We start from the raw sequence: 24,235 nt of genomic DNA on the forward strand, positions 1-24,235 counted from the left end.
AAAAAAAAAAAAAAGTTTTCAACGTTGCCATTAAATTTTGAAGAACTGGACATGAGAAAACTCACCCCAAGAGTGTCTTCTTTCCTTCCACAAAATATATTAGAGATGTTTCATTTTATTTGGCATTGTGAAGGGTATCCCAAAGACTAAAGACTAAAGAATGTTGAGATATTCCCTGACCTATAGTCATCTCAAGCCACATAGCCATCTGAATTAGCTGGAGAAATAACACAGTAGAGCATGGCTCATGGAATCACAAATATGCATAAAACACATCCAGGAATAATGTCAGTAGCCAACCCACAATCTATGTTCACATGAAGATGCACACAACATTGTTATTGTTTGCCATACGCTTTTGAAATACTAAGGCAACACCTAAGGCCCAGAAAAACATCAGGCCTTCGGAAATGCTTTATCATTATCTCCATCCACTCTACCATCCAAATAGCAGACAAATTGCTTCTTGAGGACATGAAACTTCTGAATCCCACAGTGCTTCCTTGTCACTGCTGAGCCCCTGGATGACATACAACAAATACATAAGGACTGGCTATATTGAAAGTACCCAACATCTAACACTTCTTGTTGGTAGCCTAGAAGGGAAAATCTTTTTTCACCAGGGCATTTTCCAAAATCTCATCTGATTGGTCAAAAGTAACCTAATCAGCTGGCACGACAGATTTGGGGGCAATATTCCCAAGGTAAACAGAAAACTCCCTATGCTATGGCCACTGCTTAGGACTCTCAGTTCTAATCTCAAGTATAAAAGGCAAAATTTTCAAAAAAAAGAATTGTAAGAAAGAGAAAAGAAAGGAAAGGAAAGGAAAGGAAAGGAAAGGAAAGGAAAGGAAAGGAAAGGATAGGAAAAGAAAAGAAAAGAGAAGAGAAGAGAAGAGAAGAGAAAAGAAAAGAGAAGAAAAGAAAAAAAAGAAAGAAAGAAAGAAAGAAAAGAAAAGAAAAAAAGAAGGAGTTGTAAGCTTAAGAATGCAGGAGAAAATTACATTGGTTTGTGAGATGACATATTTTTATTCCTTAGAAACATTGCTTTGTTAAAATTCAGGAATTCTTAAAGATAAATCACATTTATATTGAATGTGATCCTGTTCCTAAGAATCTTAAGATCGTAGTTGCCAAGATTTGGAATAAATCAGCTGCAATTCAGACCAGGCCAGTCTGCAGAGTTCGCTGTGGGAGTAAGAAAGACCGAGTCTGTGATGATGCGAAAGGTGCATGAGGAACCTGGAGACCTGAGTCAGAACCTTGCTGCTCCAATTACATGCTCTGTAACCACATGCAAATCATGACAGCTATCTGAGCCTTCACTACTCCAATCATAAATTCAACCGGTAAAAGGTTTTTACCAGGACTAATACTTTCTGGTTTCAATCAACAAGTATTCAGTTATTATTTACTGAATGAGTGAATGTGTAAAATGAATGAAAAAGCTAACAACTGATTTTGCCTTCAGATGACCCTCTTGGTGGCAAAGAAGGCTTTGCTGCTTATTATATCATTCATCATTTTGTTTTCAGAGCACAACAGATTGGGCCTCAGTCAGAAAGGTGTAAAGACGTCAGTGAACACAGACTGACTGACAGGACAAAGGGAGGATCAGTGGATATATATATGCCACTACTCAACTCTCTTTGCAGACTATTTTGCTGTGACTCAGAGGCCCAAACTCTATCCAATCTGGATAGTTGATTTCAGTTTTGTTTAGGTTTTTATTGCCTGTAAACTAAGAAAATACTTAAGAGTTTAGTCAGCCTCGGGAAATTAAAATCCACATGTGTCACAACAGATCTGGATCTGGCCCGTGTGGGCTTTGTCTCAGAAAGCTGTGGTGTAGAAGGTCTCCAGATTTGTTCACGGGTACTGGCAATGTACAGTACTTACATAGACTGTACCCTCTTCTACTTTTTTTTAAAGATTTTATTTATTTATTTGACAGAGAGAGAGAAAGAGAGAGAGAGCACAAGCAGGGGGAGCAGCAGAGGGAGAGGGAGAACCAGGTTCCCCACCAAGCAGGGAGCTCAACTTGGAGCTCGATCCCAGCACCCTGGGATCACGACCTGAGCGGAAGGCAGATGCTTAACCAACTGAGCCACCTAGGCAGCCCCCTCTTCTATTTTTATAGGCCTATCTTTAGGGGCAAAGGTTTGATATAAATCAGCTATGATTTAAAAATAGGAATAAGACGTTTTCATTTTTTACTCTAACTTCTTAGAATATACCCAGTGCTTGACCTCTAATTAAGTGTTTCACTGCTGTCTACCAAAAAAGAATAGGTCACACAACTGATGGTGGACAACAAAACTCTTTCAGGAAACCCTGATTTGCTTCTTATCAAAAAGAAAAATATGCATATACCAGTACAGGAATAAGGCACAAAAATATGCCTAAAACAAACCCAAATCTCTTTCATTAAGAATATGTCTAGAGAATGAATAGAGAAAACTGAAGAAATAGAACCTTTAATAGCTATCAATTCTTCTAGCCAAGCAAAAATTCTAATGTGTTCTAATGACTTGAGGATTGTTTTATCTACAGTAAGTTAGATATACAAAAAGGTGGATGTTGAGACAGTAGAAGAATGCTTAGGATGTAAACAAAATCACATTAATGAAGAAGCAGCTGCTACAAACTCTTATACTGACTGACTGTATTAGTCAGGGTTCTCCAGAGAAACAAAAGCAATAGGATACACACACACACACACACACACACACACACACACACACACACGAGAAAGAGAAAGGGGGTGTGGGGAGAGCGAGGAAGGAAGGAAGGGAAGGAGGGAGGGAGGGAGGGAGGAAGAAAATCGATTATGAGGAATTGGTTCACACAATTACAAAGGCTGAGAAGTCCCAGGATCTGCCGTCTGCAGTCTGCAGATCCAGGAAAGTCAGTGGTATAATGCCATTCTGAGTCTAAAAGGCTGAGAACCGGAAAGCCACTGGTATAAATCCCAGTCCAAGGACGAGACCAATGTCACAGCTGAAACAGGCAGACAGGAAGCAAAAGGGGCAAATTCATTCTTCCTTCACCTTCTGTTCTATGCAGGCCCTCAACAGATTGGACGGTGTCCACCCACAATGAGGAGGGCAATCTACTGAGTTCACCAACTCAAATGCTAACCTCATCTGGAAACATCCTCACAGACATGCCCAGAAATGTTTAATCTGGGCACCTCTTGAGCCAGTCAAGTTAACACATACAATTAACCATCACACTGACTAAAACTAAACATTTAAGGCACCCAAAGTGTTAACACTTTTCTATGAAGAACCATGAACAGAAAGGAATCCCCAGCTTCTCTTTCTCTTCAAGGATCATGGGACTGAGATCCCTGAGAATCATGGAGAAACAAAGTCATCCAGTCTGATGATAAACAGGAAGGAATGGATGCTCCCACCAACAAAGAGGAGGCATCAACTGTCCCACCACACTCAGGAGGACTGAAGTCTTCCACGGGGTTATCATTCCACGGGTTCCTGAGCCTCCCACATCTACCAATGCATAAGAACTACACACTGGATATGAGAAAGGTACACACAGAGCCCAGAATCAGTCTTGTTGTCCCAAACTGAAAATACAGAATGTTCCAGTGGTTCCCCTAGAGGCTGTTGCACCTCTCAGGAGATCCCCCGGTGTTCACAGAAAGACTAAAATAGAATATGGCTCTTCTTTAGGTAGGAGGAAGCCTCTTTTTGAGCATGATTCTTCACCCCTGAAACTGAACGTTCAAGCATAAAACTTCAGCAAGGAAGAGTTCACATTTGGTGATCTGCAATACAGCTATTCTTCTCTCCATGGCAATCCCCACAACTCAGGACTGAACACAGCTGGGTCTGCAGGTAAGCAGAGCCCTCTAAAACAGAGATAGATAGACCCCAGACAAATCGATTTTACCGATCTTTCTTTTACTTTGCAAAGTACTACAATGGAAAACTAGCAATTCTTAATCACAGTCTCTATTTACGCTTTCTCCACTAAAAATTAAAGTTCCCAAAAGATGGAGTCAATGTTTTTGACTCAATTGTAAATTAAAGACAGATGACACTTCTGAAGAAGGTTTAAAGTTAAGTAATTAGACAATTAATCAGCCAACTAATAGTATTAAATCTCACTTAGATTTACACATTTATGAATCCTTGAACCGTTCAATGTGCTGCAATCTACAATACTCTATTAATCCCTTCCAACAGTGTAAGAGTCATCAGAAATCCTATTAAATGCCTCATGTAATCTCTCATTCCCTCAGTTTATTCATCTACACAACAGATACAAATGAGAAAACAAACATGATGTAAGTCTCTAAGAAGTAAACCATTAGAAGTCAACAGAATAATATTACACAAGCTCAAAGCATATTCAAAACAACTACCAAATAGGTCTAGTGTTGGGACCCGTACAGTAATGTGAAAGATTCCAAGCAGTGGAGCATTCTCAATTGCTGCAAAGCAGAACAGAGCCTAAGTTCCTTATGAGGTCCAACTGGTGCTTCTAAAGGCCCCCAGCTGCCAAAATGCCCAAAGGCTTGGATAATGCTGTTTCCACAGTGGTTTTGTTCTTTTGCCAAAGCTCCATATTTGTTTATTTTTTGTAGGTGGTGTTTTAAAAGTTTCTGCGTAGGACAGTTGTATTAGTAGTTCTTAACTGCTTTGTTAGGGTCACCAAGGTACAGAAACTATGGTCTATTGCCAAAGCTGCTAGATCTGTTATTATGGCCCTTGACTGACCTTACAGCAGTGGTTTCTAAAGCATTTTTCATTTGTAGTCACAATATTAAGCAACTTACTTTATGGATTCCTTTATGGATCCTTTTTGTTAAAATCGCTGAAATTGTATTGTCAACAATATTTTACTATGAAATAGCCAAAGCTGTATATCTGGTCCTATCTAAAATTTTACTTTGCTGTAAAATTGACATAGTTTTAATGTAAACAATTCTATTATGGATGTCCAAAGTAAATCTTCCAATTTCAATAAACTTTTGTCCTTTAAACAGAAATGGAACAGACATTTATTGATGTAATCTGGGCCAACATGATGGAAGGTGGTTAAAAAGAGATCATTTCACTTTAATCATCTGAAATTAAGGTTGGAGCATATGCCCATTTTATTCTGGTTTACATTCTACACACATTTAGTTGAGGAATTATAAAACTGACATGTTTTATCAATTTAAAAAACCCACAGAATTCACTAGAATTGCTACATAAGTAAATCTTTTGTTCAAAACGTGAGAGGACTATAAATTGATAAATTATTCCCATTCCACCTTCTTCATGGAATACAGTAATCATTTTTGAAGATAATGATAATAGTGCCTGGTCATTTACATGATAGCTTGTAGGACTATATTAGATTTTTCTAAAAACTCTAGAAACTCAGATGACTATACTAAAACTAGCTTTACAGGTACATTTTGCTTTAATCTCTTGGAAAATTTTTTATAAAATTTATAAAGTTTTTTTAATAAAGGTTTTTATAAAGTTTTTAACATTTTCCTCTGCACTGAACCAATGTCACCAGTGTTTAATTGATTTTCTATTAATTATTCTTAATTGCAGGAAGCTTATATTAATTACTAGCATTTTCTCTGAAATAAATATTCAATTATCTGATTTTAACTTAGACTAAGTCTACTCCTCATAATAAGTGTATCTCTCTCCACTCACCCATATTAAGTTCTACGTGAAATCAGAATAGTAATAGTAACAATTTGAGCAACACCCACCCTCCATAATGTGAGAGCAGATGGTGGAGAAAATGTAAAAGCCCCCTCAACAGAGTCAAATCATCACAGCCAGGGCGTGAGACAAGAATGTAAATGAGTATACTCAGGCCAAGAGTAGATTATTTACCCAAAAAATGTTGCCACCCCCTCACCTACCTTCCAAAGTAAAGCAAGAGTTCATTTCTCACATCTGTGTATCAGATTCAACCCAGAAGATATAGAACACAAAACCCATTTTATCCTTACCTTTGGTTCTGTATTAATAAAGTAAAATTCATTAAAGTGCATTTTTAAAAGAAGATTAATTACAAAGCTTTTGCGTGTTCCCAATTTCTAATGGCAGAATATCAACAACGAAATTTTTCCCATTACATTTAGAGATAGAGTGAAATTCTTTTTTTTTCCAGCTTTATTGAGTTATGATTGACAAATGCGGTAAAATTCTTTTTTTTTTTTAAAGATTTCATTTACTTATTTGTCAGAGAGAGAGAGCACAAGCGGGGGGGGGGGGCAGCAGGTAGAGTGAGAAGGAGGCTCCCCGCTGAGCAAGGAGCCCAATGCGGGGCTTGATCCCAGGACCCTGGGATCATGACCTGAGCCAAAGGCAGACGCTTAACTATCTGAGCCACCCAGGGTCCCTGGGGTAAAATTCTTAAAAGTACTTCTAGATAGTTACAGGAGAAGACAAGATACTATGTTAGGGGATTCTGAAACCAGAAGTTCATGGGCAAAATCACCCAAATTGAAGGTTGACTACAATATGCACTATTTGGAGTAATTTTTTTTTTTTTAGATGATACATACGTGAGTAAGTGTGATTGCAACAGGCCTTAAGGCATCCAGGTATAGACAGGAAATGCTTTGGATAATGGATACACCAAGGAGAAAATCTCTAAGGCTGCACTGAGGAGGTAAAAGGATCTACAGTACTAAATAGTAAAGCTTAACAACCGTTTTTGGACAACTTAAAGAGACAGACAAAAACTTGACAAGAAAAGAGATGATCATCATTATTACAAGACAAAGAAAGTTATATATTTGCAGCCTCATGCCCTTTTCAGAAGTCCCGTTCTCTTATTTGTTCTACACCCTTGCAATGATCTTGCCACAGGCTGATGACCCCCAAATCTGCATCTTGTTGTCACAACTTCTCCTCGCCTCCAACTGCTGTCTAACTGACCTCCAGCCATCCCGTCACACAGATGTCCTATAGGCATGCCAATCAAGAAATCTCACCCTGGTGAGCTCTACCTCCTAGGTTGCCTGTCTCTGCCTATACCATCTTCTCATTTACCCAAGGCTGAAAACCAAAAGTTATTTTGGAATCCACATTTGCTCAATGGGCACACCCAAGGCCTCTCTGCTCTACGCCCATCTCTCATCACTGTTGCACAGTGCAGGCCTTTTCACCTCTCCCCTGGAAAAGCCTCCATGCTATTCTTTCTGGCTGATCTTAGCTTCTGTCTCTCCCCTCCATTCACTCCTACCCACTCCACCAGACTCGACTTCCCTAAACACATATCTAATGTCATCATCTTCCCTGAAAAGCCCAAAATGGGGTTTCCCACACTACAGGACAATCCATGCACCACATTCAAATACTTCATGGTCTGGTTTCCAACCTATCTCTATCTCTTGCCTTCCTTCTCAAGCACGCTACATCCTGGCCACATTTCTACTCTCCTGACACACTGTTAATTTCCCCACATTCATGCATTTGTGTGAGACTTCCCCAGTGCTCAGAATGCCTCTCACCTTACATTGGTCCACCCGGAAAACTACTGTTCATGGTTTAAGACCCACTTTAAATGTCACCACCTCTTTGAGTGTACCAACAAACTTTCCTAGACAGGCATACAAGATATCTCTGCCCTGGGTCCCCTCAGCACATTGTGCTGAGGACATGTCACCAGGGACTATGACTAAGGACATATTGTGGATCTCCTCCATTAGATCATGTGTCCCTCTGTAAGGCAGGACCTGCTTCCCATTCATCTTTGTGCCCAAGTGCTCCTCAGAGTGCCCAGCTCTGTAAATGTGTGTTAAAGATAAATTTTATCACAAACATCTGATTATTTTCCCACTGCTCCTCTTCCAACAACTTCTTTGTCTTAGTGACTTATAAACTTCATACTTTTGAAAGCAAAAGTTTGCCCAGATTAAGATGAGCTTCTTTCTACTCTCACGTATTAGTTTTATTTCTTGATTTGATGGGACATTTCCCAGACTAAAGAAAATGGGGGCATAGTAAGTGGTAGGTTCCTAAGGGTGAGTCTACACTTACAAGCTGCCATACCACACAGAAGGCATTGCAATGAACTGACACTGTAAACCTATTACATATGATTGTTACAAATCATTCTAACAAAACTTCGAGGAATTCTTACCATAAAATAATGTATTATTATCTTTAAGAGGTCACAATTTAATTATTTTTCCAACATTCATGAAAAACAAGAATCTGACTAGAAATTTTCCCATTTTTCCATTCCTTCACATTTCCTGACAATTTCCCCTATCAGCAGTCCTGACAACACAAGAACAATTTGTAGCCTAACTGGGTTGTTCCTGGAAGTTGGTTATCTGGCCCTACCCAGAGTCTTGTCTAAAGAATGATGCCTTACTCAGAAACAAGTACTAGAGGCTCACTGGCCTCTAATAACATTTATTATCTATAATAAGGTACAGTTCTCAATTTTATTCTTTTATTTTCCTTTAATTAGTTTATATTTGTAAATCCTGTCGTTCAAGTAGATCACCTCCATACTTCAATATGCCTTTCTTTTGGATTCCTTTTTTTTTTTTTTAAGATTTTATTTATTTATTTGAAAGAGAGAGAAAGACAGAGATGGAGAGCATGGGCAGGGGGAGGGGCACAGGGAGAGAGGGGGAAGCAGGCTTCCTGCTGAGCAGGGAGCCTGACATGAGGCTCAATCCCAGGACCCTGAAATCATGATCTGAGCTGAAGGCAGACACTCACCTGACTGAGCCATCCGGGAACCCCTCTCTTAGATTCCTAATAGTGTCTTGAGAATGTGCTTTTAAAAACAAGCTTTGGGGGAGAAAATAATAAGTTTTGGGAGTTCTACTTTTTTTAAAAAACAAGGATATGCAAAAGAACCGTAAGCACGGATTCAAAGAGATATATGGCCCATATATCTCACAATATTCATAATATTCACAATCTCAGCATTACTCACAATAGCGAAAAGGTAGAAGCAAGCCAAGGGTCCGACAATGGACAAATGGATAAACAAAATGTGGTATACCCATACAATGTAATATTACCAGCCTTAAAAGAGGAAGAAAACTATGATACATGCTACAACACGGATGAACCCTGAGAACACCATGTTAATGAAATAAGCCAGTCACAAAACCAAATACTGTATGATGCCATTCATATGAGGAATCTAGACTAGTCAAGTTCATAGACACAGGAGAATGGTGGTTGCTAGGGGCAGGAAGCAGGAGGAATGGGGAGTTAGTGTTTAATGGGTACAGAGTTCTAAGTTTTTCAAGATGAAAATAGTTCTAGGGGTGGATGGTGATGATGGTTCAAAACAATAAAAATGTATGTAATGTCACTTAACTATACACTTAAAATGGTTATGACACAGTGTTTTCCATAGCAGCTGTACCATTTTTCATTCCCATCAGCTATGCACAGGGTTCCAAGTTCTCCATCTTACATATATGTTACCACAATTTAAAAAAAAAAGGAGCACCTGGGTGGCTCAGCTGGTTAAACATCCAACTCTTGATCTCAGCTCAGGTCTTGATCTCAGGGTCAAGAGTTCAAGCCCCATTTTGGGCTCCACACTGAGTGTGGAGCCTACTTTTAAAAAAAAAAAAAAGGAGGAGCAGTAGTTTGGGAACCAATTAAAAAGCAAAAAATAGGTAACTGGGGTGCCTGGGTGGCTCAGTTGTTAAGCGTCTGCCTTCGGCTCAGGGCGTGATCCCAGAGTCCTGGGATTGAGCCCCGCATCGGGCTCCCTGCTTCGCTGGGAGCCTGCTTCTTCCTCTCCCACTCCCCTCTGCTTGTGTTCCCTCTCTCGCTAGCTGTCTCTCTGTCAAATAAATAAATAAAATCTTTAAAAAAAAAAAAAAGATAACTAACCTAAATCCTAACCTAAATATCACAATCCTAAATGGTAACAATTTCTTTTAATAGTGACTCAAAAGCACCATTATATCTTACAAAGCACTAAAAAATATTTCACAAACCCACCTGGCCCCAGAAACACTCTTTCTCAAATGATCCAAGAATCTCAGGGCAATTTTCTTATTTTTATGTCTCACATGTGGCAGTTGCCAGACTAAACACCATAGGAAATAGAACTCCCTGCCCAGCCACTGTACTGGGTAAATGCGGCTCAACCCAAGTCTAGAAGTAAAGAAAGCCCAGGCGTTATATTCTTGGAATATAACAGCACAGGAAAAATATTAGAACAGAACAGAACCTACGTAACAGGTAGTAACTTAGGAACTTTTAAAAAGTTAATACAGACTCAGGTCAGAGAGTGTTTACTTCCCTGCCCAAAATGCCCCATTTAAAAAGCACTGGAAGACAGAGAAGTGACCCCTGTAACTGACAAGCCCACCAATACCATGGTTTCCCTGCTCCTATAGCTGTATCTGTGAACTCAATAGAACAACTCCTGTTCCTAGGTGGAACACGTAGGCCAGGCAGTATACCTGTCCTGGCACTCTCTCCTACATGATCACTGGCAGCTGTAACGCTCTGTATTTGTGAATTATCTCTACACTTATTCAGCAATCTTGTCTCCCAAATATGACTGGCCCAGTTAGACTGAAGGTGCTATAGCAGAGCACGTATGAGCAGCCCCAAAGCCCACCGCTTGTTGTGGAAGCTGACATGAAGCACTCTCATTGCCTAACATTTCCTCCACCATCTCCGAACAAGTGAGTCCCCTGACTTCCCTATCGTAATCTCTAGGTGTAGAAAATGTGGAGAACGATGGCAAAGGAGATCCCAGGAAAAGAGGGAGAAACCATTAAATGTCAGGCTGAATCCATACAGACCCCAGACATCCTGTGATCAGCAAGCACCTCTCTCAAGCACTGAGCTTGCAAAGGTAACCAAGCACTGCCAGATAGCCTTCAGCAGAAATCATCTCTGACACAAAAACAAATATCACATGAAGTTCAAGAAAAAAGCCTACAAAGCAAAACCCCAATGGAAACCTCCAGCAGTCCCCTTTTGTGTTGTTAGGTTCAATAGTTTATGACTGGGTCCCTCTCCTTCCTCTGCCTGTCCACTTTATTCCTGTCAACATCTTCCTCTGCCTATACTCATTACATTTCCAAAATGATGTTTCCAAGTTAAATGAACCTCACGTCTCATGCTCTACTGCAAATGCTCTAACCTTTCTGGAGGTCAAAATCTTACTGAGAATCCCATCAAAGCCCTCTGGCTTTCTCTGCAGGAACAGGCACAATTTCAAGGATTCACATATGTCCTGGGTCCCCTGGAGATTAAAAACCTCTGTCCCAGTGGCTCTTCCTTCCATCTCTTTTCTACATTGAATCTGAGAAACGCTTGGCAACCTACCTCTATTTGTGAAAATTATGTAACTAACAAATTTCAAGAATCCATAAGGACTCCTTTTGATGGGGTGGCCTAGCAACCTCACTGATACCAAAACTCTAAGGGGAGGTCATCTCACGGAGGCTCAAGAGGTTCAGTCAGTCTGACACACAGCAGCCCTGAAGGACGACTCCCTCCCAGATTATGATACCTGCTCCCAGTGACTGCCCTCACACATGTACCAATGTGACTTTGTGGGGACCGCTGAGACTCAGTCTGTTACAATTGGCATCAGTTGCCAACGGCAAGTCATCACAAGAACCTGACCTTGGTAAGCACATTTTACACTTGAGTGCTATTCATCCGGGTGACACCAAGCGGGGGTTGGGGAGGCAGGAAGACAGACAATGACAGTGCCAGAGCGTGCTGCCAGGCACTGCCCCCCACCCCACAGGCTGCAGAAGCTGCCTCACCCACACATAGACTGAGCCTGCAAAGCCAAATTTCTGAGCTGCTGCTGAGACTCCCATAAAAAGCAATGCTATTTCTAACCTCCCTCACCATGGAAAAATACACATGCCACCAAGCAACCCAGAATCTCTGAAAGGTTTATTTTTATACTCTTCCCCACGCCCCCTACCCTTACCTCCCCCACAAAAATTTTAGGTGGAAAATTTGCTAGCTTTTTAGCAGTTTGACACTACCGTGCTAGGCATGGACTGACAAAGTTCCTAGCATGTTTGATTTTAAAGCAAAATGAAAAGGTATTTTTCTGATACAGCTCTGAATGAGTCTACTTTAAGAAAATAATATAGTCTAATAATAGAAGGACACAATCCAACAAATAGGAAAAGAAAATTCCCAAGTTCCCAGACCACAGGCAGAAATAAGAGAGCTAACCAGTTTCTCTTCCCGGTCTCTAAAAGCGGTGCTCCTGCTTGCTGAACTTTTTCTCTTCACATTGCTGACTTTTCCTAATTCAAACATAGCACAAAGCATCCCTTATGCCCTTGCAGAGTTTCGATTTTTCTTTTGCTCTTCTTAACCTTAGAGAATGAGGGGAAAGCCGTGAGATGGACTTCAGATCTTGGTCCCCTGACACTGTGTATACATGAGGTAGACAGGAGGGAAGGGGGAAGAAAAGGAGAGAGAGGAAATGGGAAGCAGGAGGGCCTGAATGAGGCCTCGAGAACCCAAAAACTCTTTCAGAAGCCAAGGGGCAACCCAGAACTAGTCAACCTGGGATCTGTTCCGGGACTCCTCCCCATGGGAACTTTGGTGTCACTTCTCTAATGACAAACTCGAAGGCCAGAGAGGCACCAATCCACCACTGTCTGGCTACTCACACAGACAAGAAGTTTTAGTGCTGCCTCCGAATGATCCTAACCTAATTGTAAAGCAGAGTTTAATCCTCCTTCAAGTTAGGGAAACTCCAGCACAATATGGACATTTATACCATAGCTCCAAATGTTTTTGTTTGATCACATTTTCACAGTTTAATCTATTTTATTATACATGCCAAGGAAACATCTGGAGAAAATAAGCCTTGCTTTACTTACCAGTATAGAAAGCAGGGACCTACACTCAAAGGTGTCCCTTCTCCCAGCACTACTGATCCTCGTTGAGTTTCCTTAAAAGTTCAAATGTAACACAAAGCCAGGAAGTTCAGGTCAGGGATGTATGGCTAGCATCTAAAGTTATTTTTTTTATATATATTTTATTCATTTATTTGTCAGAGAGAGAGAGAGCACAAGCAGGGGGAGCAGCAGAGGGAGAGAGGCAAGCAGGCTCTCCACTGAGCAGAGAGCTGGATGCAGGGCTTGATCCCAGGACCCTGAGATCATGACCTGAGCTGAAGGCAGACGCTTAACCAACTGAGCCACCTAGGCGCCCCTAAGGTTATTTTTCAGTGCTGGAGATCTTCCCACTGGGACCACAGGTCTTATACCGGAAGACTTTCACACAGCTCCTTATTCCTCACCATCTCCTTCAGATCCTTTAAGGACCTTAAAGGAAACCAAAAAGAAGGTGGGATTTTCCCCATCTGAACCTTTCTTATCTGTGCTAAGAGCCAACCAGATCTAAGTCTGAGGTTTCTTTCTCTCACGACAAGGACAGGAAATGGTGTGAAAAGCTTGAATGAATGATTTCTTCACCTACATCCTAGAGGCATTGTGCTCAGTCAAGTCACCAGTACCAGCATTCCATCACACCAGGCTCCAGCAAGAAGACGCCTCATGAAATTCCTCGCAAACCTCCTTCACCCTGAAAGAGGACAGAGAAATCCATGCCTCTGCTCCCTCTTTTCCTCTGATCCTGCCAGCCAGCACATGGTCCTTGGATAAGAACTAGCATTTGGATGGCAAATAACTGACATTTTATTGAACTCCTACTGTGCATGAATGCTGAATTAGGCATCTTCACAATAATTCCACAAGATAAATATTATCCCATTTAAAGAAGAGAAAAGCTGGGACTCAGAGAGGCTTAGGACTTGTCAGAGTAAAATGGTGAAGGAAAGGGGCAAGGATAGAATTTGACCCAAAGGCCATGTTTCCAACTACACCTTACAAATGTGATACAACCAAGAGGTATCTGTCTTCAAATTTATCGAGGAGCTTACAATTTTAAATTTTAAAACATTTAATAACAACCTAAACATGGCGACCCAACCCCATTTTAGAACCAAATCCAAAAAAATCCACTATACAGTAAGACAGGCACATTCTGCAGTTAGTGCAAAAATCCAGACCTCTTTGGGCTTCCCTAGCCAAGCAGTTGGAGCAGAGTTGTAATGCCACCTGTCCATCTTATCAGCACTTAGGAATGTCTCACGGTCCAGCTGTGAGCTTTGAGAGACAGAATTTTACAAGTAACACAGCAAATATAAATTCCAGGACAGTCAGCTGTAAGAACCTATTTTAGAGGCGTGAAAGTTCTTGCAACACCTCAGAATCCAAGTATGGTGCTTGAAAATGACCCGAGATGCACAAAGCAACACGCAGGTCTGCAGACAGGGATCTGTTCCTTAACCATTCCAATGTTCATAAGGAGCAACATAGCCTTGTATTTAATTTAAAATCCATATACAGTAATGTAGTCAAAAAAAGATTGTCATTACCAATTTTGAAAGTTACTTAAAATAAATGACAGAATGAGGTAACCCCATGTATGGTGGGAAATCAGGTTCTTATGTAATTTGCAAGTATATTTCTACTTTTGTCAAAATTCTGTAAAACAAACAGTGGTATTTCAGTTATCCTGTAAAATTCTATTTGAAGACAGCTTTAGTTTTTGGTGGGTAAGGTTAAAGAGGACTGTATCTGAGATGATGAAAGAGTAACTAAACTGTGCCCACACTCTCTTCGGCTCTGGTAGAGATGAGTTGTTGCCTCCCACCTTAAGCTGGTGGTGGGCACGCCAAATCATGGAAGAAAAACAGCACAACTCATCAACACTCACCAAGTAAGGGGAGACTGGGTGGCTCAGTTGTTTAAGTGCCCGACTCAGGAAAGAAACACATATGAACTGCATTCACTCAACAACAGAGAGCAATTATACCCAACATGGACTCGGAGTGTGTGGTTTGTTAAATACTGCATGCTTTGTAGCACCTACAATTTTAGGAAGGTTCCAAACTGTGAAAAGTCCATTTAAATTCAAGGGTCTATGTGCCTCAGTGAGGAAGCACATTAAATCATTCCAACTGCCTCACCTACTTTCAACTGCAACCATAAATAAATAGCTTGGACGTGCTCTGAGAGAGTATCCAGGGTGGGAATCTTCATCAATTCAATTCATTTGACAAAAGTTTTACTGAACTCCTGCTTTATACCAGGCACTGCTTTAGGTCCTGGGGGGAAAAAACAGCAGGAGGGAAAGAGGGAGATTCTTGCCCTTATAAAGCTTACAATCTAGTAAAAAACTTGGAATAAACAATGAGTCATACCTGGCACATTAAAATAGAGGGAAAAGTTGTACCTTATATTTTATAGAATTTCTTACTTTCCTGAAGACCCTCATGTATTTCTTCATTTAATGTTCCCCATAGACTGACAGTTAGGCAGAACAAGAATCATTAAAATCAACTGAGTTGACAAAATAGAGGCACTGAGAGGTGAAGAGGTAAGCCTAAAGTGAAAAGCTGGTGGTGGGCAACCTGAGGCAGGGTACAATGCTCCTGGTACCCTCCCAGCACCTTCAATGACTGCCCCCCAGCCAAGGGCTGGCTCTGATTCACTCTTTGGGTCTGAGGATGTCCAGAGACGACCAAAATACAGAGGTGTCACCTAAGCTTCTACTCCAGAAAGCCCAATGCCCAGCCACTTATACCTACTCACCAAAACAGAAGCACACAGACGCACAAAGGTAAAAGCAAATGCAGTAAATTAAGAAGTCAGCCCCCTCTTCACAATAACAAACACACGTGCTACCAATACAGAGAAAGAAAAACCTGACCACCTGCTGTTACAGCAGCTAAGAAAGAGAAAGGAGCTAGTATTTATTTAGTGTATGCTATATGCCGGAGGCTGTATTAAGTATAATGGCTCCTTTATTTCTCATGGCAATCCCATTATTATCCCCATTTTATAAAGTAGGAAACCGAACAAAACACAGAATTTAGAATGACAAATAAAGAATCCCATTTCCCACCGACCTCAAATGTTTTTAAGTATCTGGACATTAAATGCTCAGGCTCAGCAACAAATATAAGTTGAAGAGTAAGGTCATTTTTTTTCAGTAAATCTAGAAATATGTATTCTATATACATTCGCAGTTCAAGGTGAGTTTAAAAAGAAAAGTCACAATCAATTCGATATGCAACTTTCCTCCTATCAGAAAAAGCTAAATTAGTAAGATCGTTCTCGTGCCTAGGAATTGCATGCCTTTCTTGAGAGGTAAAGCATCTCGCAACAGTGCTGTGACACCTTCCGCTTCACAAACATTACCAAAGAGAAGAGTCTTAAGTTCTACTCACCTTTTAAGCTGTATGAAAACGGATGTGAGTTCTTGAAAATGGTCCAATCAGGAGACAATGGTGTGATGTTACAAATATAGAGCCTGAACTGCTAAAATGAAAAATAAAGAATTTCAGCAAACCATTTCTTGGTTTCTCTTAATGCACCACCCTCCCTTTCCCCAAGTTCCAAAAAATAGTTGAGGACTATCACAATAAAAGCCACAAATACCAAAATGAATAAAATAAGAACACAAAGAGAAGCATCAAATAATAAAGGAAGAGAGAATTATAGCAAAGAATCTGAGATAAGGTACACTGAGGCAGGGACAAAATCTCCCTATCAGCTCTCGAGCAGCCACAAGGGGCACCCTGTTCTTATCTTCCAAGCAAAAGAGACACAACTTATTCCTCTAAACACGCAAACCTTTTCTTCAATGAGGGCCCAAGAATAAATAATGAACAATGTCCTTATTGGATTTGGGGTTTTTTAAATCATAACCTTCTGAATTATCTTGTGAGCACATGGATCCACGCAATCCTTCACTGTAAAGAGAGGCAGGCCCAGTGGCACCTTTTTCCTCCCATGAAATGTGTTCAATTTTGTGGGAGCAACACGGAGCCCTGCTTAGTGAAGACCCTTGGGGGAACATCCATGGTTCTGTCTGCACGGCTGTCTTTACACCTGCCCTTCACCCTGTTGTCAAACATCCTCCAGTTTGGTGCTCCAGACTGTCCAGGTCCAGTTCACACAACCTGTCATGATCATTCTCATCCCACCCTGATGTGTATGCTCTGTGTGCATCACACCATTCCAGGTCACGTCAGGTGACTACCTTGTGCCCTACAAAGCAGTTTCAGGTAGACTCAGTCAACTCTGCTTCAGATACCACAAGCCCTTCTCGGCACCCAGCCTGCCAATGTGTAGGATTACACTCCTGTCCAAGGTTGAATAAGCCACCATCTGTCTAGCTTGTGTGCTGTAATGTACTCTCCAGGAGACTTGTCCCTGAAAGTGTGTTCCTACCATATGTCACTTCTGAGTGATCAGCCAATACTAAGACATCCAGATAAAAAATGACTGTGTCTAGCCAGAGTATCCTGTAGATTCCTGGGGAGGTCCACCCTGAACACACAAGCCAAACACCTTGCTGTTTGTATGTAACTCCTTAGTATCAATACTATGAAACCACAGACATTACTTTCTCCTGTTTACTATCTACTAAGAGAAAAAAACAATCCACTTTTGGTTTTCTAAACAGTAGTTTTTATTCCTCGACTGGGATTGCTCTCATCAGTCTTCCTAGGATTCAAATGTTCAGATTTAATTGGAAAAAACGTCAGTGGAATACTAGAAATGTACTGTGGTGGGCAAAATTACTCTTGAGGGCAGGCAGAACCTGTGACTTGCCTCTAGCCAACAGAATATGGCAGAAGTAATGAGATGTCATTCCCTTGATCAGGCAATGCTATACAAGACTCCATCTCAGCCGACTAGAGAGTGACAGACTCCCTTTTTATCTCTGAAGAAGTAAGCTGCTATATGGCGACAAGGACTGTGAGGAGGCCACACAGCAAGGAACTGCAGGGGCCTCCTGGAGCTGAGAGGCCCCCAGCTGACATCCAGCAAGGAAACAGGAACATCAGTCCTATAGCTACAAGGAAATGAATTCTACCAACAACTTAAATGATCTTAGAAGTGGATTCTTCCCACTCATACCTCCAGATGAGAACACAGCCGAGACCACACCTTGACTGCCAACTTCTGAGATCCTGAGCCAAGAACCAGTTAAGCCATGCCCAGACTCCTGACCCATAGAAACTGTGAAGTAATTTATGGGTGTTGGTTTAAGCTACTAAGGTTCTGGCAATTTGCTACTCAGCAACAAAAAATAAACTTAGTTTAGTAATTAAGTATAGGGATGTATAAAATACATATGTATATATTATATGCATACATAATTGGTACAATAGAACACTCCTTCCTACCTGCCTCATCCATCAATAAGTGAAAATTCGTTTCTCCTACTTGACTATGAGCTCCTTCTGGGCAAGAACCACATCACCATCACCCTGACATCCCCTTAGACTCTGCAGAGTACATGGCACATGGGAGGCCCTTACATTTTTTTAAATAAGCCAAATTAAAAGAGTTATGATTTGTCAATCTCTAGTTTACTGCAATAAGGCCAAAGCAATGGAATTTATGCAAACCTTCAGAACCTCTAAATTAATTTCAACTAGGTGGAAGGCACTTAGCCCCATGCTCTATCCCCAAATGATGAATCCGCAATTTCTCCAGTACGGGTTATTTCATTTTACCTGTAAACTTGACTCAGTGCTTAGAAATGTTTCTCAGCAGTCACTACTTTTGCCAAATATCCTTCCCACTTTTCTGGCATTTAGCTATCTAAAAGCTAAAGGTTAAAAACAAAAAGATCCCTAAGAAATTTTCCAAAGGAAAAATTTGTTACTTGTTCTTAATTTCCCATTCATATCAATAATTCATTCCCAACCAAAATGGAAAAACCTGTAAAGGTCAAATAACCCAGCTCTAATTCTGAAACAAAATGCTAATCCAACTTCCTGACAACCTGTATCAAAAGTGCTTTAAGACTGACTTTATTTTTAAACAGATGATTTTTAATTCTCTTAAGCAAGATTTTACTTAAGCCCTGCTTAAAATTAAAGTTGAATATGTAAATACATTCAGTTTCTGCTATCCTTAAGAGATAAATTGTTTTTTATTACAAAGAAGATTGTGACTAAAGCTCTATTTTAGATTTGGTTTAATAAAAAAGATATTTTAAAACATTCAAATCAGTTAAATTACTTAAGAGACTACAAAATAAAAATTTCATTCATTACAGAAACCTATCATAGTCTCCTGAAGTCTATATCCAGGATTGTATAATATTTCCCACTCCCTCATAAATCACTCAGTAAACCTTAACATTATCTCCAAGGTTTATCCTCTAGTTGCTGAGCCTCTCAGGCAGTTTTCACACTCAAGCCAAAAAAAAAAAAAAAAAAAAACTAAAAACACCAGTTCCATGACATAGGAGGCAGAGAATTTCAATAAATTCACCTCTTCTTCTCAGCATAATTTTAACTCTCTTGGGCCCAACTCTACATGTGAAAATAACCAGTGACCCACAACAAGGAACTTCACGCCGTGCAAAGAAAGAAACAGGTCCAATTTATGGACCCCACCCAGTTCCCTCCACCCTCAGTTCTAGTAAGTACATGCCTTTTCCAAAATCTCACAAAACACAGCTCAACACAAAGTCCAGCGCTTCAAAGAAAGAAGATTGAGCATTAATATCATGCCCCCACAAAGGAAATTAAGCCTTCAGTGGAATGGTTCACCCAAGAGAATGACCCTGGAGAGAATTATTAAGCCTAGGACCTCAGAGAAGATGCTGGCGGAATTCTTTATACATAGACCATACCCTGCTGCTTGAAGCATTTGAGAAATCCATGCGTGGTTTTCCAAAGTGAAATCGTATGGTCCTGTGGGGATGATGATCTCACTAGCCCCAAACCATCTTCTTTTTTTAATTCTTCTTCTTCTTTTTAATTTAAATTTTACTTAGTTAACATACAGTGCAATATTGGTTTCTTGAGTAGAATTCAGTGATTCATCACTTGCACACAACACCCACTGTTCATAACAAAAAGTGCCCTCCTTATTACCCATCACCCAGCTAGCCCATCCCCCACCCCACCTTCCTCCATCAACCCTCAGTTTGTTCTCTATGGTCAAGTGTCCCTTATGGTTTATTTCCCTCTCTCCCTTCCCCCTCGCCATATGTTCACCTATTTTGTTTCTTAAATTCCACATGAGTGAGATCATATGATATTTCTTTCTCTGACTACTTCACTTAACATAATACACTCTAGCTCCATTCATGTTGTTGCAAATGGCAAGATTTCATTCTTTTTGATGGCTGAGTAATATTCTATGTTGTGTATATACACATACCCACACACCCACGCACCACATCTCTATCCATTCATCAGTCGATGGACATGTGGGCTCTCTCCACAGTTTGGCTATTGTTGATAAGGCTGCTATAAACATCAGGGTGCACGTACCCCTTCAAATCTATATTTTTCTATCTTTTGGGTAAATACCTAGTAATGCAATTGCTGGGTCATAAGGTAGTTCTATTTTTAACTTTCTGAGGAACATCCATACTGTTCTCCAGAGTGGCTGCACCAGCCCAAACCATCTTCTGAATGCCATGTTTCCAACATGTTTCCAGCAGTTTACACAGCACTGCAGGTTCAGTGGCCACAGTTTGGGAACCATGAGGTGGTGAGGGGCACAGCAAGACTCAGAGGCAGAGTTGCAGGCATTCCTGGAAAATAACATGAAGCAAGGAGGTCACCTCCCTTGCCCCAAGAAGGGGACACATGAGTGGCAGTAGACTGCAAAACCGTAAGGGAAGTGAGGCACATTTATTCTTAACCTTCACAACATTCTCACTTTCTCTTTAAGGTAAAGGAAGACATTTATTCCGGACAAAGGTTAAGAAAGAAATCCGGCTGCATGCCTCCTTTCTCTGAAATAGGACTGGCTTCCAGCTGGAAACTGGAGCCATTTAAAACACAATGATGCCCAGAGACAAGAGAGCCATTTTGTGTAGATTATAAGTTGCGAGAGAAAAAATACAAAGTAGGTATACTTCAATGTTACACAAAAAGATCAAGGGAAATAGAAAACAAAGATCTCTTTCCCAAAACCATACTTACATCATTTTTCAGAAATGTTGAGGCATTCCTTAAGGATGGACCTACACTTCAACCCCAGACGCAAAAATTTTTTTATCAGGTACATTTTCACGACATAAAATATGTGTATCCACTTATTCAACCCATAAGTGCCGTACAATTTGGTTTCGGTGTCTTTCTCTCATGGGGCTGAATTATTTCACAGTAAATTTATGCCAAGAAGTACTAGACCAGAGGTGTGTCTTTGCAGCAGAAGTGCCCAGCACAAGGATCTGCTCTCTAACTAACTTGAGTCTGGCCTGGGAAAGGGTCAGGCCAGCAGGAAGCATCACCAGCAACCTCCCCGCAGAGCCCAGGGTGAGATGCAAAGAAGATGAGTGCGGGTTCCAGCCACAGAACCAAGACCAAGAGTTTGACAAGTTCCATCTTAACAAAGCATCACCAACCACTTCATCGGTGCCTTTCAAAATCGAGGAATGCACAGGAAGAGGGCGGCTTTGGGCGACTCCCAGCAGACACAAAACCAGTCAGGACCAGGACTAAGGAGAGGGATCCCGAAGCCAGCTGCCTTCTGTCGGCTGCCTGGCTTACTTCTAACAGAGATTTGTTCCCAAAATAGAAACGAAGGACCTCTTCAAAGCAGACTCAACAAAGAAACAGTCCCATTCTGCTCACCGGGAAGAAATAAGGCACGGCAATGACCATACCCGAAAGTCATCTCTTCTGGAGCACAAAGGGCGGGACGAGGGGCCTTTCCTGGGGCACAGCTGAAATGGCCAGCCTCCTCAAAGACCTGGTCCCCAAAGCCCCTTGGAGGTATATTCACTGGAGTAAGGCAGTGCTGACGGGCTCCCGCACATGCCTCCTCCCGCCCAGCACAGGACAGCAACGGCTTCGAGGGCTGCGCTCACACGACAGCGGGACGGCCAATAGACCTTTACGGGCTCTTCCCGCCCTGCCTCGCCCTTCAACCAAGAAAATCTTTGGTCAAAGCAAAAACAGCCCATCTGCCTATGGCTAAAGAGACAGGTTTTCGATCTTCCCTGCCGTTTTGGCTTGAGCTCTTCAGACTGCAAAGTTCTGAAGCTCCCTTTGCTAAGCTTTATAAAGGCCAGAACTATGTATGAAGAAACTAGGACAGCCACCCTCGGGCAGCCCTGCACTGCAAAAAAGCCCCAGAATCAACACAGCAGCCCGGGCTCCTGCCAGGTAAGGCGACACAGCCGCTGCGCAGGCGCATGCACACATACGCGCGCAGACGCACATCGGGAGGCGCGCACGCCCAAGGGCTGAGGGCGCTTGTAAAATCTAAAAATGGGATGCTTCAGGACCCGTAAAGGCAGAATAAATGTTTCAAAGCACACAAAGGACGAATGAAAGTTTTTTTTTTTAAGATTTTATTTATTTATGTGACAGAGATAGACAGCCAGCAGAGAGGGAACACAAGCAGGGGGAGTGGGAGAGGAAGAAGCAGGCTCTCAGCAGAGGAGCCTGATGTGGGGCTCGATCCCATAACGCTGGGATCACGCCCTGAGCCGAAGGCAGACGCTTAACAACTCCGCTACCCAGGCGCCCCAGGCGAATAAAAGTTTTTAACAAAGCTGGAATGAGCACCTTAAGGAAACAACAACAAAGAGGATGATTTCTTTCAAGCGACATTCAGGTACAACAGTGAAGTTTCCAAGTTATTTCCAAACTTGAGGGGAGGAACTCTAAGACCAACACCTTCACAAAGGATCACAAAATACTTGAAAGTAATGAAAAATTTGACAGTGACTGGGACATCGTGATCCTTTTTTTGCTTCTCAAGCAATAAAGTACTGTCTCATTTCTTAGGCATCCTGGAAGGAGTTCTCAGGGTCAAACCATACTCTTTAAAGCATATTAGCACACATCCAAATCTAGATGCTACCATATGTTACAAGCCAAAAAGGGAATCAAACACTCAGTCACTATGGCAGGAACTCCATGAGCAAGTGAACTGGCGGAGAAAAAGAGCCAAATGCACAGCCTACCCTGGGTTCAAATCCAGATCCACCACTTACTGCCCGCCTGACCCCGGGGAAATCACCTCATCTCTAAGACACAACAGCTAACAAATGAAGATAAGGTTATATACCTTACAGGTCACTGCAGAGACTTCGAAAGGCAGTAGGGACCTTAGTAACTGATCGTAAATATCAATATAGTCAAATGATATAAAGAGCAGCAATGTTTCTGATCAGAGAAAACCGGTTGCTAATACATAGGACTCACAACAGAAGTACCTCTTCCCAACAGTCCTCCTGGTTTACCTTACCCTCTACAGTCCTCCTCATTCAGTTTCCAGCATTCCTGGGCTATCTGCACATACCCTCTCTCATGTATACTCCATACTCCCCCATGAGAATACCAACTCTTAAGAACAAGTCTCACATTTTCTAAGGATAGATCTCATATTTTCTGGGGTTTTTTAATACAATCTACTTCCTTCCCTGCACCCCTCAACCATACCCGAATCTCCATATCTGGCATTCCCCAGAATAGCAGCCTCAGAGGAAGACTTGAGGCAAACTTCCACCTTTCACATCTTACAAGGTCTCACACTTAATGAGCTCAAGCCTTGTCCCTTTGTACAAGTGAGGAAGAAATCATGGAACATGGAGGTGAAGAGTGTTGACCAAGTCTGCAGGTGGGTCAGGTCCCAGGGGCAAAGACCTGGGCCTCTTGCCTCCCCCACCATACCAATGGCATCTGCTTATCACAGAGCCTACTTTATAAGAAAGAACAACTGCCACTGGCATTATAAAGATAAATGTCCAAATGACCCACATATCCTACCACACAGCATTGGGCCTTGGGGTTTCAATATTCCTGACAGCAAGACAAGGCCTACTTCAAGAAACAGCCCTGCATACCCAGGATTCTGAGCTCTGGTCCAAGTATTCCGTTCTCTGCTTTTTTTGACCTCCTGTTGGACACTTAATTAATCACAACAAGAAGAAATCAAGCAGATAAATACACTCAGGCATCTTGGTCATTCATTTCTAGGCAATAATAGTAACAATAACAATAAAGCTAACATTCATTTAATCTTTGCTCAGTGCCTCATTTGCAAGGCACCTTATGTAACTCATTTAATGCTCACAGCAACCTTGTATGGATGTAATTAGTATCCTCAGTTAACAGATGAGACAGCCAGAGTCTAGAGAATTTGGGTGATTTGCCTAGGGTCATACAGCTATTAAGAGGCAAAGCTAAGAGT

The 24,235-nt window shown here is 41.4% G+C and overlaps 1 protein-coding gene across 9 annotated transcripts in view; it reads right to left on the reverse strand.

The window, feature by feature from the left end:
* Nucleotides 1–24,235, reverse strand: part of LDLRAD4 (low density lipoprotein receptor class A domain containing 4) — a 446,262-nt gene that overhangs the window by 374,125 nt on the left and 47,902 nt on the right. For 8 of the 9 annotated variants that reach the window (XM_034641971.1, XM_034641964.1, XM_034641965.1 and 5 more), the window contains one exon: nt 16,276–16,366. The gene's annotated coding sequence lies outside the window, so the exon portion shown is untranslated. The remainder of the gene's footprint in view (nt 1–16,275; nt 16,367–24,235) is intronic. The other variant, XM_034641967.1, reaches the window with a different exon arrangement.

The sequence above is a fragment of the Ailuropoda melanoleuca genome, chromosome 14, assembly GCF_002007445.2.
Source record: "Ailuropoda melanoleuca isolate Jingjing chromosome 14, ASM200744v2, whole genome shotgun sequence".
NCBI classification, from domain to species: domain Eukaryota; kingdom Metazoa; phylum Chordata; class Mammalia; order Carnivora; family Ursidae; genus Ailuropoda; species Ailuropoda melanoleuca.